This window comes from Carcharhinus amblyrhynchos, chromosome 3 (genome assembly GCF_965287045.1).
Source record: "Carcharhinus amblyrhynchos chromosome 3, sCarAmb.v2.hapA, whole genome shotgun sequence".
Taxonomy (NCBI): Eukaryota; Metazoa; Chordata; class Chondrichthyes; order Carcharhiniformes; family Carcharhinidae; genus Carcharhinus; species Carcharhinus amblyrhynchos.
Window position 1 is genome coordinate 126747357 of NC_137326.1, and position 19324 is coordinate 126766680.

Genomic DNA, 19324 nt, shown 5'->3' on the forward strand with positions numbered 1-19324 from the left:
AACTACAACCAATGTGGTCTCATCAAGAACTCTATTCAGCTGCAACAAGACTTCTTACCCCTGTACTCAAATGCCCACTGAAATAAAAATTAACATACAATTTGCTTGCGGCACCTGCGTGGTAACATTTAGTGATTTATGAACAAGAACACTCGTGTCCCTTTGGACATAAACATTTCCCAATCTCTCCCCATTTGAGCAACACTCTGTACTTCTGTTTTTCCAGAGGATAACTTCACATTTTTCCATATTATACTTCATCTGGTATGTTCATGTCCATTCACTTTGCTTGTTCAATTCACTTTGCAGCCTCTTTGCATCTTCCTCACAACTCATGTTCTCACCTAGTTTTGTGCCATCAGCAAACTTGGAAATATCCCATTTGATTCCTACATCCAATACAGACCTTGAATAGCTGGGGCCCAAGCACTGAACTTTGTGGCACTCCACTCGTCACAGTCTTCCAACCCGAGAATGATCACTTTATTCCTACTCTCTGTTTTCCATTTGTAATCAATCCTCAATCCATGCCAGTATATTTCCCCCAATCCCATGAGCTCAAATTTTCCTTACTATCCTCCTGTGTGGGACCTTATCAAAAGCCTTTTGAAAATCCTAATACACCATGTTCACTGGTTCTCCCTTATCTACTCTGCTGGGTAAGATCCTCAAAAAACCCCAACAGGTTTGTCAAACATGATTTCCTTTTCGTAAATCCATGTTGACTCTGCCCAATCTCACCACAATTTTCTGAATGTCCACTTATCACAACCTTTCGAATAGATTCTATTTGTTTTCGTCAATGAGCCACTTAAGTGGCCTAGAGGTCCTCTTTACATTGCCAATATTTTACCGGTGGGGACTGGGCCACTACCCTGTGCTGAGATCACCTGGTGAACCTTAGCAGCCTCCCTGCTGACTGGAGATGGGTCCCTCCTAATCCAGCCACTCAGTGCCCTTGTTGAGGATACTCAATGGCAACTATTGCAGCAACCCACCCATTGCCTTCGCTGACCTTTTCTTATGAGGCCCGTCTGACTGGCTTCATAACCCTGGGCCCAAGTTATTGCTTTAGAGGACAACTTGGACAATGCCATCCTCTTGGTCAGCGCAGTTCCAGGGTGGCCATGCTCTTGGTGGCACGACAGAGACTGTTGAGCTGCTGACCCTCCAGTTGGCTAGCAGCTGTGGGAGGTGAACTCCTGATCTTTAAAGTAATCACAGCCCTTTAACAGCAATGGGCGTCCCACAAATGGCCAAGATGGGGTTGCTCCTATCATCAGGGCCTGTCATCAGGGCCTCCATCACTCTAACAAAATTCTAGCCTTAGTTTCAAATTTAATCTAATTTTCTTACTTGTCCAGGATTTGCTAACTCTCTTTGCGCATCTAGTTTCCCTTACTGCCCAACCTGCTGACTGAGTTAGGGTGAGATGTTGGTCTTGTGGTAAAGTCACTAGATTCATAATCCAGAGGCCCAGACCAATGGTCTGGGGTCACGAGTGGAAATTCCACCATGGCAGCTTATGGGATTTAATTTCAAACAATGAACCTGGAATTTAAATCTGCTCTCAATAAGAGTGGCAAATTTCACGCATTACAAAATTAATTCAACTGGAACATTCATTCTGTCTCTTTTTCCACAGATGCTGCCAGACCTGCTGAGTGTTTCCAGCAATTTTCTGGCTTTATTTCAACAAGTAAAGCGGGGTTGCGGGAGTAGGACTTGGTGGGATCAGTGCAGACTCGGTGGGTCGAAAGGCTTCCTTCCGTGCCATAGGGATTCTATGATTCTACGTACTTAATTTATTGTTACTGTTATGGTGACCATGAAGGAACCATCAATATATGGCCTACCCCTTTTCTTTGTTCCTGTGAAATAGCCCCTTCCTTCATTCCACTGGAAATTCTCAATGTGAGATTCGTGGACTATGAACTCGCCTGTTGAGTGAGTGGGATCTCGCCCAATGGGAAACACGCAGCAGAGGTTTAAAACCCACTACCTCAACTCAGACAGTCATTCTTTGGGCCCCGTGCTTGGGCCTACATACTGTAAGCCGTGGAGGTGCCTCTTGTTTGTTTTGTGAATAAAAGGTTGTGGTGAAAGAAGACTGGTCTTGGCGAGATTATTACAGTTCAGTACTAAGGCATGTTCTGAGTCTGGAAAGGCACAAACCTTTCTTCTTTTGCTGAGAAATGCCATCAGGAAACATTCCTAAGACAAGGAAATGAGTTGACCAAGCAGCTGGGATGTTTAACTAGTTTAGGAGTACCTTGCATCTTGTCATAGAATCCCTACAGTGCAGAAGAAGGCCATTCAGACTATCAAGTCTGCACCGACACAATCCCACTGAGGCCCTATCCCTATAACCCGACTTACTTTTTCCGCCATTCCCTCTAACCTATGCATCCCAGGACACTAAGACACAATTTAGTACAGGCAATGCACCTAACCCGCACAACTTTGGAGTGTAGGGGGAAACCAGAGCACTCGGAGGAAACCCATGAAGACATAGGGAGAATGTGTAAACTCCACACAGACAGTGACCCAAGCCGGGAATCAAACCTGGGTCCCTGCTAACCACTGTGCCACCGTGCATTCACAAATTAGAGGAGTGTCTTGTGTGCTGGATTCACAGAATTGTACAGCACAGAGGAATATTAAACATCCTATCAAGCATGTGCTGGAAGGAATGAAGAAAGAACGGATTATTAAAACATTTTTACCCCATCCTTAAAGTTCCAAAGCCAATGCTCAGAGTGGACCAGACAAACCCAAATCCATTCCTTGCTTGCTCCATAAGCTAAAATCAAAATCCAATTGAATCCAATTCATGATCCCCACAAAGGAGTCAAGCAAGATCCAAGCTAAGGCATTGCATCCTATCTTGGGCTTGATCCGACACGCTTGATCTTAACCAAGAGGCCGAGAAGTGATGAAGAAAGGACTGTTGTGAATTTGCCAATGGATTGCAGAAAGTCTACTGACTACAGATACTGAAAGGTGGCAATCCCGGGCTGTCTGAGATCAGCCTCCTCTCACTAATCTGAACCAACTCAATAAAACAACAGCTGATGAATTGGCCAAAATTTTTTGGCTGTTCCCACCAGCATGGTCTTTAGATCCTGCTGATGGCAAGCCCCTGTCATTGGTATCCCAGTGGTGGAGGGGGCAAACAACGGGAAAACCCATTAAATCTTACACTTGACTACAGGACCACAAGAAGTCTTGTGGTACAGTTGGAGCATTCCTCCTGCTGGGCCAGAAACTCTGAGTTCAAATCCAACACCAGGACTTCTTGGCCATGGAAGGTGCATTCATTTGATTTTGACTTGATTCATTATTGTCACATGTATTAACACACAGTGAAAAATATTGTTGCTTGCGCACAATACAGATAAAACATACCGTTCGTAGAGAAAGAAACAAGAGAGTGCAGAATGTAGTGTTACAGTCATAGACAGGATGTAGAGAAAGATCAACTTAATGCAAGGTAAGTCCATTCAAAAGTTTGATGGCAGCAGGGAAGAAGCTGTTCTTGAGTCGGTTGGTATGTGACCTCAGGCTTCTATTTATTTTTTCCGAAGGAAAGAGGTGGAAGAGGGAGTGTCTGGGGTGCATGGGGTCCTTAATTACGGTGGTGGCTTTGCCGAGGCAGCGGGAAGTATAGACAGAGTCAATGAATGGGAGGCTGGTTCAACGTGGTTCAATGTGGTTCAACGGGCTGATAATCAGCTCAGGAATCCTTCCAACACATCCGCACCCCTGCCCCCCAACTAATCCCCAAAGGGTAAAAAGAAGTGTGGGTATGAAGATACACTCAAAATATATAGTGCTAACATCAGTACAGTAACAGGTTTCCCCATGTCACACCAAAAGATTTGCACATCAAATGTTCCCAATTATTTATATATTTACAATTTGGTTCTGTCACTATTAGTGTCCATGTGAACTTCCCCTGTTTTATTCAACCACTTCCTCTGCATGTGGTCGGAGGCAACATCTCTGGAGTGAAACAAACTTGGAACAAACTTTTACAGATGCACCATAGAAAGCATTCTTTCTGGTTGTATCACAGCTTGGTATGGCTCCTGCTCTGTCCAAGACCTCAAGGAACTACAAAAAGTCATGAATGCAGCCCAATCCATCACACAAACCAGCCTCCCACCCATTGACTCTGTCTACACTTCCCGCTGCCTCAGCAAAGCAGCCAGCATAATTAACGACCCTACGCATGCTCGATACTCTCTCTTCCATCTTCTTCTACTGGGAAAAAGATACAGAAGTCTGAGGTCACGTACCAACCAACTCAAGAACAGCTTCTTCTCTGCTGGTGTCAGACTTTTGAATGGATTTACCTTGCATTAAGTTGATCTTTCTCTACACCCTAGCTATGACTGTAATGCTACATTCTGCACTCTCTCGTTTCCTTCTCTATGAATGGTATGCGTTAGCTGTATAGTGCACAAGAAACAATACTTTTCATTGTATTTTAATACATATGACAATAATAAATCAAATCAAGTCAAAAGTTAATGCATCAAGTTAATGACCTGCCTTCAGAACCATGTCCAATCTTCATCCAGCATCCGCAGTATTTTGCTTCTGAGCTTGAAATGATGTGGGGGTAATCCTGACTTTTGAAGATCATGAAGCGAGTTAATCACCTGTTATGTGCTTCTCTGCGGTTTAAATTCTTTGGCGTGTCGCAAAGAGCCAAAGGAGCTTCCCATGAATTATCTCAACGCAGTTGCTGACTGACCTCCAATGGATTTTCAACATCTGCTGATTCAAGTTCTGATTTCCGTCAAAGCTAAAAGCAAAATCCAGTGGGATGCTGGAATCTGAAACAGAAACAGAAACTGCTGGAAAATCTCAGCAGGTCTGACAGCAGCTGTGGAGAGAGAGTAGAGCCAACGTTTCGGGTCTGGATGACCCTTCCAGACTCGATGACCCTTTGCCAGTTGGCTCTACTCTCTCTCCACAGGTGCTGTCAGACTTGCTGAGATTTTCCAGCATTTTTGATTTCCATGGTTAAAAGAAACATTAGCACCCAATGGCATTGGCCTCCATTCTGCATCTATTTTCTCTCAAATCCTTTCCCCTTCTCATGGTGTGGGGTAGATTTATGTGCATGAAAACATAATCAGCTGCACATTTCAACGGTGCATTTACTGCGAACCTTTTGTTCTTTTTTTAAAAGAAAAATATTTGTGAAGCTCGTACGAAAACATAACAAAACAGGTAGAACTGCTTACCACGTTGAAAGGGGAAGAATATTTCTGGGTCCATGCAACAAGGAGCTGTAACAGCAGGTCTGGCTTCCTGTGCAGAATGTTATTCATCCTGTCAGTTTAGGGAAAGCAGCTTTAGCAGAAACGAAAAGGCAATGGAAACTGAAGGGCATTATGGCATTTGCTCTATACATTAAAAGAGCATGTTGTTCATTAGCAAAGAAGCGAGATAATCCACCGTCAGACTTTGTTAATTATTTGGGAACATACCATACAAACACGTGCGCTTATCTGGGACCTTCAGTAAGAATACACTTGCAAGTATTTCTCAAAAATGCTTTCATTTGTGTGATGAAAAGACGGATTAAAGTTCATCTCGGTGAACTTCCTTATTTTATTTTATGATTTTTTTTAACCGCTGTAAGTACTTGGTAGAGAAGGGTCCCTGATGATGTTGTTATTGAGTTCTTGTCTATATGCAGGGGGATTGATCCACTTCAATCTTCCAGCGGGGAGCAGTGTTCCAGTATGGCACAGCATGGCTTCAAATCAATAAGGTTAATAGATGTAGGGCCACGCAGTCAGAGGTGATGTGGCTGGCATTTTCGGTGCCAATGAAGAAGATTTCTGATGACGAGATGTCACTTTCGTGCTCGCGATAATGTCAGCCTGATTACCTACAGCACAGAGCCAGTTAGTGCGTTAGCAGGGCTGTATATGGCCCATTAATCTGAATTATCGTTACAGGAACAGTTTGAAAATTGGCTTTTATTACCCCCCCCTCCCCACCCCCTTACCAACTAACTCACACCAGCCGCCCCCCTCCCCACTCCCCTCACGACCTTCTTGTGAATTACTCAAATCCTCTGTTTGTTTTTTTGCTGATAGCAGGACCTTGATGCTGATGGAAATTATAGCCAGGACATTGTGCTGGTTGTGTCTCTGCCTTTCTCTCTCTTTCTCTGGGTAAAGCCTTGTCCCTCCAAGTGTTCGTCTGTCAGATTATGACTACTGCAGCGAGGTCCCTGATGTATCGATCCCTATTGCGGAGATCATTCTGCAAAATGAATGGAGAAATTAGGAAAATTGGATCAAATGAATAAAGTGATTATAAATTGCGCCTTCCCATTTTTTTTTCTCATTGGCTTCAGTGATCTCTATTACTTGCAGTGTCACTGAACAGGTACTGAATGCTGATCAGATCATTATCTACGCACGGTAACAACAAATTAGCGAATATCAGAATTCAACATCCACAAGACGCTGACTACCTCACACAGCTGCGTAGGTAACACCTTTTGGTTTGATGTTTAAGCTATGCAAGGTAGGAATAAACTGGATGTTGGGTGGTATGTTTTATCTGATTGAGTACTAAGCCTGCTGAACAGGATGACTGGGGTGGTAGGTGTTGGCTCTCGCATTGTCTTGAAGAGGGAACTGGGCTGGCTTCTGACTGGGATAGAGATTGGATCATACGAAAGATGGAATTTTCACACCGTTCACTCCAGGGGGATTTACCCAGCCGGCTGCAGCGAACGGAGATTTGGCTGGTCGGTAAATTCTCCACCTTCGCTGCAGCGGGAGTGTGGCGTGAACAGGTGGTCCTGCCCAAGTGCCTTTGCAGGTACCACTTAATCTATTTGCTCTGCTAGACGCATTCAGTAGCCTGATGGTGTCAGAGAGGATATCTTTATTGTCCCCATGTGCATTGTTTTTTCATTTGTTCTCTCATGGGATGTGGGCATTGCTGGCTAGGCCAGCATTTATTGTCCATCCCTAATTATCGTTGAGAAGGACGTGATGAGCTGCTTTGCTGAACCACTGCAGCCCATGTGGTGTAGGAACACAAACAGTGCTGTTAGGGAGGGAGTTCCAGGATTTTACCCAGCCACAGTGAAGGAACAGTGATATAGTTCCAAGGCAGGATTGTGTGTGGGGAACTTACAAGTGGTGGAGCTCCAATATACCCATTGCCCCTGCACTTTGATGTTGGACAGTCTTCGGGGAGTCAGGAGGTGAGTTACTCTCTGCTGAATTCCCAATTTCTGGCCTGCCCATATAGCCACAATATTGACATGATTTGGTCCAGTTCCATTTCTGATTAATGGTAACCCCCAGGATGTTGATAATGGGAGATTCAGTGATAGTAATGCCTTAGAATGTCATAGAGAGATGGTTAGATTCTTCTTTGTTGGAGATAGTCATTGCCTGGAACGTGTCTGGTCCAAATGTTACTTGCTATTTATCATCCCAAACCTGAATGTTGTCTAGGTCCTGCAGCATATGGGTGCTGTGGCACATCAGGGAGGGGCTATGTTACCTGGACACTCTGTTCCAGAAGGTGGTCACATCCCTTAGGATAAAGTCTTCTGATTTGGTCAGTAGTCAGGGGCTGGAGGCTGTGACTTCAAATGAGGCAGGTGCCAGGGTTCAGGGCATCTGTTCTGGGCGGGAGAGGAACTGAGGGAAAGGATATAGTGGTCATGGTTCAACATTGGTACCAATGACACAGCTAGGACTAAGGTGGTTCTGCTTGGACAGCGTGAGCTGCTAAGGGCTAAACTAAAAAACAGAATCTCAAGAGTAATAGTATCTGGATTATTACCTGAGGAAAGAGCAACTTGACATGTAATAATTAGATTAGAGATTTAAATGCTTGGCTTAAAGATTGGCAAAAATGAGCTTCAAGTCCTTGGATATTTTGCATCAGCATTGGGGAAAGTAGGAAATGTAGTATTTCACCTCAACTGTCTTAAGACCGAAGTTCTGGTGAGTCCTGTAACCAAGGCAGTACAATGGGCTTTAAGCTAAACGCTGGGGATAACAAAAGACACGAGAAACTAAAAAGAAACATAGAATCCCGACAGTGCAGAAGGAGGCCATTCTGCCCATCGAGTCTGCACCCGACAACAATCCCACCTCAGGCCCTATCCCCACAACCCCACACAATTACCCCACTAATCCCTCTAACCTACACATCCTGGGACACTTAGCATGGCCAATCCACCTAACCCGCACATCGTTGGACTGTGGGAGGAAACCAGAGCATGTGGAGGAGACCCATGCAGACACGGAGAGAATATGTAAAATCTCCACACAGACAGTAACTTGAGGCCAGAATCGAACCCGGTCCCTGGCGCTGTGAGGGAGCAATGCTAACCACTGCGCCACCTTGCTGCTAGAGAGGAGAAGGAAACAGAGCAGGAGAGCAACAGTGCAAATGCTTATCTTGATATGTCCAAAAAGTAAACGGTGTCCAAACATAAGAATGCACCTGCTGTTAAAGCTGGAATCTGCAAAAATGATAAGACAGAATTAAAGACACTCGACCTCAATGCATGCAACATTTGTAACAAGGTAGATTAATTGGTGGTACAAATATAAGTAAACAAGTATGATTGTCTGTGGTTTTGATGTTCTTTTTTGTTTCCTCCACTGGTGGATTCAGAAGTTGGGGTGAGTGGGGGGGCTGGGGGAGGAGTGTGGTAGCGGGACCTCATTAACAGGGTTTTCCTTGGGGGCCACGTGATTGTGTCAGGCCCTTATGGAGTGTCAAGGCAGGAAGCTGAGCCAATCGAGTGCAGGGGCACTTCCTCATGTGAGGGAGGATCCTCAGATGGAGCCAGGGAGAAGGATTATATGGTCACATAGTTCATTCTGTTACAGCCTTTTACTATAAATACATATCATTCACAATAAAACCTTTATTGCAATGAGCTATATTGAGTCACCCTCGAATTATTACACTGGCAACGAGGAAAATCTTTCCAAGATAGAATCATTGAATCATTGAGTGCAGAAGAAGGCTATTCAGTCCATCGAGTCTGCACCGACTACAATCCCACCCAGGTCCTATCCCCATAACTCCATCTATTCAATCTACATAGTCCTCCGACACTAAGGGGTGATTAAGCATGGCCAATAGAAACATAGAACAGGACAGCACAATTCTTGGCCCTCGATGCTGTGCCGAGCTTTGTCCGAACCCAAGATCAAGCTATCCAACTCCCTATCATTCTGGTGTGTTCCGTGCATCTATCCAATAACCGCTTGAAAGTTCCAATTAGCCTAACCGCACATCTTTGGACTGTGGGAGAAAAACAGAGCGTCCTGAGGAAACTCACACAGGCACGGGAAGAACATGCAGACTCCACACAGACAATGACCCAAGCCGGGAATCGAACCCGGGTTCCTAGCACTATGAAATAGCAGTACTAACCACTGTGCCACCGTGCCACCCTGGTTGTTGGCGATCGCAGTGCACAACTGGAGGGAGAAGGGAGTTGAACATCGAAAATGGGAAGAATCCGGGTACAAACGCATATTAAAATGCCTTTGATTGGAAAAATTGAACCTTTTGACCCTGAAGTAGAAAACAATATATCGAAAGGCTGCGTTGCCTCTTTGTAGCGAGTAAAATAATAGCTGAAGAAAAGTGAAAGGTTATTCTGTTCACAGCCTGTGGCCCAAAGCCTGTAAAGCTTAGTTAAAAAAGTTTATATTGCCTGATGCTCCAGATACAAAGTGCGGGATCTTGATCGAACACTCTCCATCCAGGAAATCGCCGGTGAGGTCTCAAGATCCAGCACAACGCGGAATCTCACCAGCGAGATTGCAGTTTCCGATTTTTGCCGTCCCCTCACCAGCGACGTAATCACTTTCACATCCATAATGGGCGAGAACCTGATTTGCATTCGTTGTATGAAAGTTAAATATAATTGAACACCCCCTCACCAGACCTTCCCCCCCCCCCCCCCACTAGATTTTTGTACATTGCTGGCGAGGTTTACATCAGGTTCACCTAGATGTGTACCTGTAATTTTTTTTAAGCTTATTTATTAGGCTTACATTAACACTGCAAAGAAGTTACTGTGAAAATCCCCTAGTCGCCACACTCTGGTGCCTGTTCGGGTACACTGAGGGAGAATTTAGCATGGCCAATGCACCTAACCAGCACATTTTTCAGACTGTGGGACGAAACCGGAGCACCCGGAGGAAACCCACACAGACACGGGGAGAACGTACAGACTCCTTACAGACAGTAACCCAAGCTGGGAATCGAACACTTGTCTCTGGCACAGTGAGGCAGTACTGCTAACTACCATGCCACCATCCTGCCTGTGATCCATTTCCCAGTGTGCAAACATCAGTGTAGCCTCCAAGGGAGAGAGACCTAGGCAGGCAGTGCTCTGGGAGTGTCCCCAGTTCACATTGGTACTGCCAGATTGGCACTAACACCATGCAGAGGTCAATTTTTTTTTTGTGATCTTTAAAAAGATACCCAATCTCAGTGGAGTCAGCTCCCAGTTCTGGCCAGACTGATGCCACAAATCCTGCCCACTTTTGTTTGCAGTTAAAGTCACAAGAGTTGGAGGAAAAACTGGCAAGTGGAGCTCAAGGGCTGGGGGTGGCATAGTGTCACAGTGGTAGCACTACTGCCTCAAAGCTCCAGGGTCCCAAGTTCGATTCCCAGCTTGGAGTCACTGTCTGTGTGGAGTCTGCATGTGCTCCCTGTGTCTGCGTGGGTTTCCTCCGGGTGCTCTGGTTTTCTCCCACTGTCCAAAAGACATGCTGGTTAGGTGGATTGGCCATGCTAAATTGCCCCTTTGTGTCAGGGGGACTAGCTAGGATAAATGCATGGGGCTGTGGGGATAGGGCCTGGGTGGGATTGTGGTTGGTGCAGACTCAATGGGTTGAATGGCCTTCTTCTGCACTGCAGAGATTCTATGATTCTAACTGACACTCTGCTAAATCCTCATCAGATTCTGCCCACAAGATTTTGACCAGAACATTGAGTCGTTGAAAAATCATTAAGCTGAGATACAAATTTCATTCAGTAGTCCATGAGCCAGGGGAGACAGTCTCAGGCTTCAAGATCAGCTTGAAAGGGTTAGCAGACCACTGAAAATTCAACCCAGCTCAAGGAGAAATGTTGAGAGACCGCTTGGTCTGTGGTATAACAAGCCTATTCATACAGGAGAAATTATTGGCTAAGACTTTAGACTGAGCTTTAGAAAAAGCTGTGGAGCTAGTCCAGGTGACTGAATGCACTCAGCAGGGCGTAAGCCAGTTGGAAGATGTGCCAAATGAGATGAACTGTTTGTGGCGGGGAACAGCTGCTGTGGAGAACAGCCGGAGTGTGGGTGCAGGAGAGCCTGAGAAAGGAGTGCAGTATTGAAGGAAGAAGCTTGTTTTTGGTGTGGGGGAGAGCAGCTCCAGGAAGCTTGCTGATGGAGAAATGAAATATGTTACAGGGCAATAGGAAGGGTAATTGAAAGCATGTTGCAGAGTGAAACAGTGAGGACAGAATTTGCAGCAAAAAAAACCTCAACTGTTAGTTTAACTCATTTGAAAAAACTAGATGATGTGCCCAATAAGGGACTTGAGTGGGTTACCCTAAACCTGGTACGGATAAGTAATTTGCCCCCTATTGAGCCTTGATGATAAATGGCAAATGGAAATCAACAAAGGGTTGTGGCTACAGTCATTGGGGAGTATGACTGAATGAGTTAGAAGCTACACTGTCTACATGTACAGAAGAGACATTACTGACTTTAGCAACAAGCAATGGCAGGAATTTTACCAGCATACCCGCACCGGAATCAGGGCAGGTGAGACTCCAGAACAAATTCTCCGTTGGCCTCAGGTGGGCTTTTACGAGACTCGCCTGAGCAAGATCTCACAAGAATCAGACAGCACAGTTACCTGTCTTGGTAATTAAAGGTCATAGACCTTGTTTAATAGGCTGTGATTGGCTGAAACAGATAAAAGTAAATTGGTTGAAAATATTCAATCTGTGGAATGGAGGTTTTCAGGAGCTGCCGTGTAAATACTCCAAGGTCTTCCAAAATGAACCAAGACATATAAGGGGAGCTAAAGCCAAATTTTATCTGAATCCAGAAGCAATATCTGAATTTTTCAGAACCCACCCAATGTCTTACGCACTTCATCAGAAAGGTAAAGTCAAGCTCAGGGGATTGGAAGGTTGAGGTATAGTAAAGCCTGTTCAATTCTCAGAATGGGCTCCAGGCATAGACCTTATCCTCAAACCAAATCATACTGTAAGAATTTGTGGGGATTATAAGTTAACAGTCAAAGAGGAGCTCAGATAGACAGATGCCTCTGTGCCAAAGTAGCCAGAGGTTTAAACTATACCAAGTTAGACCTCAGTCACGCCTACCAGCAGCTAGAATTGGATGAAGATTCACTAAGGCTGGTTACACTCAAAGGTTTTTAGCACTACACGTTTACCTTTGGAAGCCTTATCAGCCTGTGCCATTTTCCAACATAGACAACAGTTAGATTATTGCAGATCTCAAATGCAACCTCACTTGTCCCCCTTCCTTCAGCACCAATACATTATTGGTCAATATATGTCTGTGTCAAAATGCTGTAGAAGATTCCATTTTGGGTCAGTATTAATTCACCACACTAACTCCTGGTGCTGATCAACTCAACACCAGTATTCCCCTCGCATCTGTGTGGATGTCCTCTGGGAGATCCGGCTTCTTCCCACAGTCCCAAAGGCACTCTGGTAGGTCAATTGGCCATGCTAAATTCTCTCTCAGTGTACCCAAAAAAGTAAAAAGTCTGACAACACCAGGTTTAAGTCCAACCGATTTATTTGATAGTAAACTCACAAGCTTTCGGGTTTGTCCCTTCGTCAGGTGAATGGAGAGTTCTGGCCTCAGACAGAGCATATGAAGCACAGACAGTTTACAGATTACTGATTAGAATGCAAATCTTTACACCTAACCTGCTGTTCAAGTCCTAAAGTAGCCGATAATGTGAGTGGAAGGAGCACTGATCACAGGTTAAAGAGATGTGTATTGTCTCCAGACAGTACAGTAAGTGATGTTTTGCAAACCCAGGCAAGTCAGGGGGGTTACAGATAGTGGAACATGAACCCAAGATCCCTGTTGAGACCGTCCTCATGTGTGCGGAACTTGGTTTGCAAAACATCACTTACTGCACTGCCTGGAGACAATACACATCTCTTTAACCTGTGATCAGTGCTCCTTCCACTCACATTGTCGGCCACTTTAGGACTTGAACAGCAGGTTAGGTGTAAAGATTCGCATTCTAATCAGTAATTTGTAAACTGCCTGTGCTTTATATGCTCTGTCTGAGGCCAGAACTCTCCATTCACCTGACGAAGGGACAAACCCAAAAGCTTGTGAGTTTACTATCAAATAAATCGGTTGGACTTAAACCTGGTGTTGTCAGACTTTTTACTGTGTTTACCCCTGTCCAACACCGGCATACCCACATCATACCCAAAAAAGTGCCAGAGTGTGACGACTAGGGAATTTTCATGGTAACTTCATTGCAATGTAAGACTACTTGCGAGACTAATAATAAACTTTAAACTTTAAGCTGAAATTAGAAGTTTAAAGCTGGCCAAAAGGAATTTTGTGAAGATGAAGACATGAAAGTTCTCGCAACATGAACAAAAACTCATAAGATGTTCCATTCGACCTACGTTTCAGTATCTCTTAGAAACTGAGACAATAAATAAAGATTTGTCAAAGCAAAAACAAAGGCCTTTGAAATTTGGATGTAAAGATGTATGCTAAAAATTCAATATACAAGTCATAAAACCAACAAAGAGGTGTTGAAATTGCAAGTGAATAAAGATCTTGAAAGCGACATCTTGAAAAGAAAGTATCAGGATTCCGGCCATTTGATTTGGAGCTCATCTCTTCCTGGCAAGCCAAATGGAGGGCAGCTGAAAAGGGTCAACCTGGGGGTAGTTACATGTCAAAGTGTGGTTGCATGTGAGCTACAGTGGATAACATACTATACAATGACAGCTGATTTCTCGGTAGGTAGAGCTACAAGCAGCATCAGCAGAAAATCTGCTACAGCTTGTGAGGATCTGGACATAACCTTATATTACCTCCCAGTGTGCTCCACGACCGCTGAAGATGCAAGTCCAGGTTAAGTATTCTACTGTTTTCATTAGATGAGGAATTGCACTTGCGTCAAGTTCTCAGCCATTTCATGTCCATTTATTGTGAGGACACAGATTCTGGTAGCAGATATTTCAATTACTGATTGCTAATTGGGTGCTTGTTGGTCACTATTACAACAGGGAAAACACCAATCAGAATTAAATCCCATTAAAACTGACATACTGAGCCCAGTTCCATTTGGGTTGGATGTTTGACAAGGAACTATGCCTCTAATTAGTGCTCGACATCTAAAGCTACTTGGTTCATCAACCCTTGAAAGAATACAGTAGATAAGTCCTGCTGAAGTAAATCAGAAGATAGTGGGGTTAAATATTTTTCAATTTTTTGGCACTCATACCCCACATGTTTAAACTAACCAGTAATTGAGAATGAAGACATCCCACTTTGCTATCAGCCTTCTGTTCGTTGCTCAGTTTTTTTTAATTCATTCATGGGACATGGATATCACTGGCTGGCCAGCATTTATTGCCCATCACTAGTTGCCCTTGGAGAGCAGTTGAGAGTCAACCACATTGCTGTGGCTTTGGAGTCACATGAAGGCCGGGCCAGGTAAGGACGGCAGATGTCCTTTCCTAAAGGACATTTGTGGATTTCATTAATAATAACTTCACCAATGACCTATACAACTATAGCATATTGTCTCAACTCCTTTGCACAGTGCTCTGACTGATGAAGGCCATTGTGCTAAAAGCCTTCTTCACCACCCTGTCTACCTGTGGTGCCACTTTCAATCAACTATGTACTTGTACTGCTAGGTCCCTCTGTTCCTCAACATACCCCAGGGCTCTACCATTCACTGTATGAGTATTATCCTGGCTTTCGAAAATGCAACACCTCACACTTATCTGTTATACAGATTTTCTTCAGAAAATTGCAGTTTGGGATAGAACCTATGAGTAATTTGAAACATGGGCCAGGATTCTTCATCATTCACCCCACCACTGGACAATTTGGCGTTCTGTCAAAACTCCATCCATTGCAGCAGGACTGGAGAATCCCAGCCTGGGGCGAATTCAGAGAATTCCAGCCGTGATTTGTGATAGCGGCCACTCATCTCATTAATAATTGTGAAATTATTAGTTTAGAAAACAATGGGCATGTTTGTTTCTGCAACATCAATTATTACACTTCAAAGTAGTTCATTATATCTTAACCAATTTGGAATTTCCTGGGCAATGTAATATATTACTGGTATGAGAAAATCGTTTGTCAATTATGATTTACCATTGTCTATAAAAACATACTCAGGATGGATGATGTTAAGCAAATGGCGTCAGTTTTGTCAAAAAAAAATGTTTTGCTGTATTTTCCAGTTGACCCAGGAGTGGGACATCACAGCACAAAGAGAAGTCCCTGTTTGGTCTTTGTTTCAACATTTCAGGTCATACTGAGACATCCAACAAGATGCAGAGATCTTGCAGCCAGAAATTGAGGGTAGCACGGTGGTACAGTGGTCAACACTGCTCCATCACAGGGCCAAGGACCCAGGTTTAGTTCCTGGTTTGGTTCACTGTCTGCATGGAGTTTACATGTTCTTCCCATGACTGCGTGGGTTTCCTCCAGGTGCTTCGGTTTCCTCCCACAGTCTGAAAGACGTACTGATTAGGTGCATTTGCCATGCTAAAATACCCCGCAGTGTACCCAAACAGGCACTGGAGTGTGGCAACTAGAGGATTTTTGCAACAATTTCATTGCAGTGTTAATGTAAGCCTACTTATGACACTAATAAATGAACCTGGAACTTTCAATTTCTTACCCAATCTAGGATGCAGCCAGCACATTAAGATTGATAAATCGGCTTTATACATACAAACAGCAGCTGGCAAATAGTGATATATAACTAGGTTCTTTCTTGCCCATTCAAGTAGCCACTTATCTCTGCATCCAGGTAATCTCCAGACAGGCGAATCTATCAGGACATTTCTGCCACACCCTTAATTATACCAATGATAATAGCACAAGGTGAGGAGGACAAGAGGCGGTAATAGGCTATTCCATCCCTTTCTGCCAAAGTTACTTCTGTCAAACATCAATGGGGGGATTTCTTGAAAGGGCTTTGGAGATGGCTATTCCTTCAAACAACTGATGGCGTGCAGAGGAAACTTGAAGTGGAAATGAGAACCTCCTCTCCTTTATTGTTAGGTTTAGGAACCCACACTGTTACGTCGAGATTGATTTAAGTCCCGACTCTGAAAAACCCCACACTACACTGCAATGTGTTTGTAATGTATGGAATCACATCTCAACTCAAGGCTCTGACTTCCCACGTTTTCTCCTGTCTTGGAATATATTGCAACATTATCAAAATTCATTTCTACAGGACTGCTTTTCAGAATGCTTCTTTCCCTCTTTGTAAGCTTTTGTTCTCTAACCTGAAATTTTGAACTTTTCCATCCATTTCCAATGAAACTGTGGCATTTAAATACAATTGTTCAGTACATTTTTGTGATTTTGTTATACTGCTAATCCAATGTGTGTTAACTTTGGTGGGTGGTATGGTGGCACAGTGGTTAGCACTGCTACCTCACAGCGCTGGAGACCTTGGTTCGATTCTTGGCTTGGGTCACTGTCTCTGTGGAATTTGCACGTTCTCCCCATGTCTGTGTGGGTTTTCTCCAGGTGCTCTGGTTTCCTTCCACAGTGCATTGACCTGAACAGATGGCGGAGTGTGGTGACTAGGGGAATTTTATGGTAACTTCATTGCAATGCTAATGTAAGCCTTACTTTTGACTAATAAATAAACTTTAAAAAAAAGATAACCAGAAAATCTGCAAACTAAGAAATATCTTGCAAAATGTGATGGCTGTCTGAATGTTAATATTGCAACATGCCATCTCAAAGTCCATAAGCTCAATACTGGCTCGATGAAACTCTCCTTTATGATTTTATTAATCAAATTGGTGTAATCCCAGCCTAGGCCACTCCATTCAAACTCAAATCTGACACCATGTCGATTTAAACAAGACCTTGAAGATAAACAGCACTGATGAAAGACCACAGACTTGGAATGCGAACACCCTTTCTCTGTCTCCAGATGCTGCATGATCTGCTAAGTATTTCTAGCATTTTCTGTTTTCATTTCTCATTTCTACAATATTTTCATTTTGCTCCCAGAAGAAAAACTCTTGCCTCCATTTCAGAAGGCCATGAGTTCAATTCTAGCCCTGGGACTTGAACTTAAAATCTAGGTTGAAATTATGGACTGGATTTTCCATTGTACTGAGAGAGTGCTGTACCATCAAACCTGTCTTTGACTTAAAACTGTGGGCAAATTATCCCCCCATGCACGTGGTCCCAGGTCATTATTTTGAAGAAGAGCAGCGGAGCTCTCCCCTCGCTTTGTAAGGGAGGTTTTGGCCTAGTTGTACTATCGCTAGAAATTCAGCTAATGCTCTGGTGACCCTGGTTCGAATCCCGCCATGGCAGATGTGGAATTTGAATTCAATAAAAAATCTCTGGAATTAGCATTCTACTGATGACTATGAAACTATTGTTGGGAAAACCCATGCAGCATCTGGAGACAGAGAAAGGGTGTTCACGTTCCAAGTCTGTGGCCTTTCATCAATGCCATTGTTCTTCAAGGTTTTGTTTAAATCAACATGCTTTCAGATTTGAGTTTGAGCAGAGTGGCCTAGGTTGGGATTACGCCAATTTGATTAATGGAAAAACCCATCTGGTTCACTAATGTACTTTAGAGAAGGAAATCTGCTGTCCTTACCTGGTCTGGCCCTCATGTGACTTCAGAGCTCTAGCAATATGGTTGACTCTCAACAGCCCTCGGGCAATTAAGGATGGGCATTAAAGGTTGGCCAGCCAGTGACACCCATGTCCCATGAATGAATTTTTCAAAAAATCAATATTTATTCCACAACCAACTCCTGATCCTGCAATTTATTTAGTTTATTTATTCATTTTACAGAATGTGGGCATCACTGGATGGGCCAGTATTTATTGCCTATGCCTAACTACCCTCCTTTTCAGTGGGCATTTGAGAGTCAACCACATTGCTGTGTGGATCTGAAGATTTCACATGCAGGCCAGACCAGGTAAGGAGAGAAGATTTCCTTCCCTAAAGGGCAGTAGTGAACCAGATGTGTTTTTACAACAATACACAGTGGTTTCATTGCTCATCAGTAGATTCCTAATTCCAATATTTCATTGAATTCAAATTTTGCCAACTGCCATGATGGGATTTGAACCCAGGTCCTCATAGCAGATCTCTGAATTACTTGTTTAGTGACAATACCACTACACCACTGCCTCCCTGCTGCTCTTTAAACTTGCTTGCTGAACATGAGATTGGTTGTCACATTCCTTACATCACAAAAATGTCTGCACTTCATTCTTGCTCCACTGGCTGGAGAAGCATTTGGGTGCACCCCGAGGTCAGGAAAGGCACTACATAAATACAAATTAGCCCTTAATTTTCTCAGATCAAAAATTAATCAGGGCACGTAGAGACATGAGGAATGACACTGAAAAATCAATAAGACTGCATACTTGCTTCTCGGGGCAAAAATGTTATCTTGCAAGATAGGCTTGTGTGTTGCCACCAGCGGTAGGACACCGAAAATGACAAATGTGAGCAGATGCCAGGGCAGCTGTTCCAGCTGCAGAAAGCTTGATTCTTAACTCAGATGTACAGGCTGTACGACAGTGTATTTCTTGCATTTTTGATATCGGTGGAGGGAAATTTCTAAAAATGTCATGGGATATTTTACATCAACTTGAAATGGCAAAGTCTTGGAGACAATTTTCTGATCTTGCCACAATTGGCACTGATCTCACTGATCCCAGAAGGGCCTAAAAGTCGGTTTCATGTCCAGCACCAGTTTGCAATCGTCTCAGTCCCTTTCTGATGGCACGAGGCTGATTAACATATTTAAAATAGCCTTTAAATATGTATAGCCTGGTCAATGCCCAACCATCTTCAGTTGCTTCACCAATGACCTTCCTTCCATCATCAGGTCAGAAGTGAGGATGTCCACTGATGCCCGCACAATGTTCAGCACCATTCACAACTCATCAGATATTGAAGGTGTCCCTGCCTATATGTAACAAGACCTGGACAATATCCAGCTTTGGGCTGACAGATGACAAATAATATCCATGTCA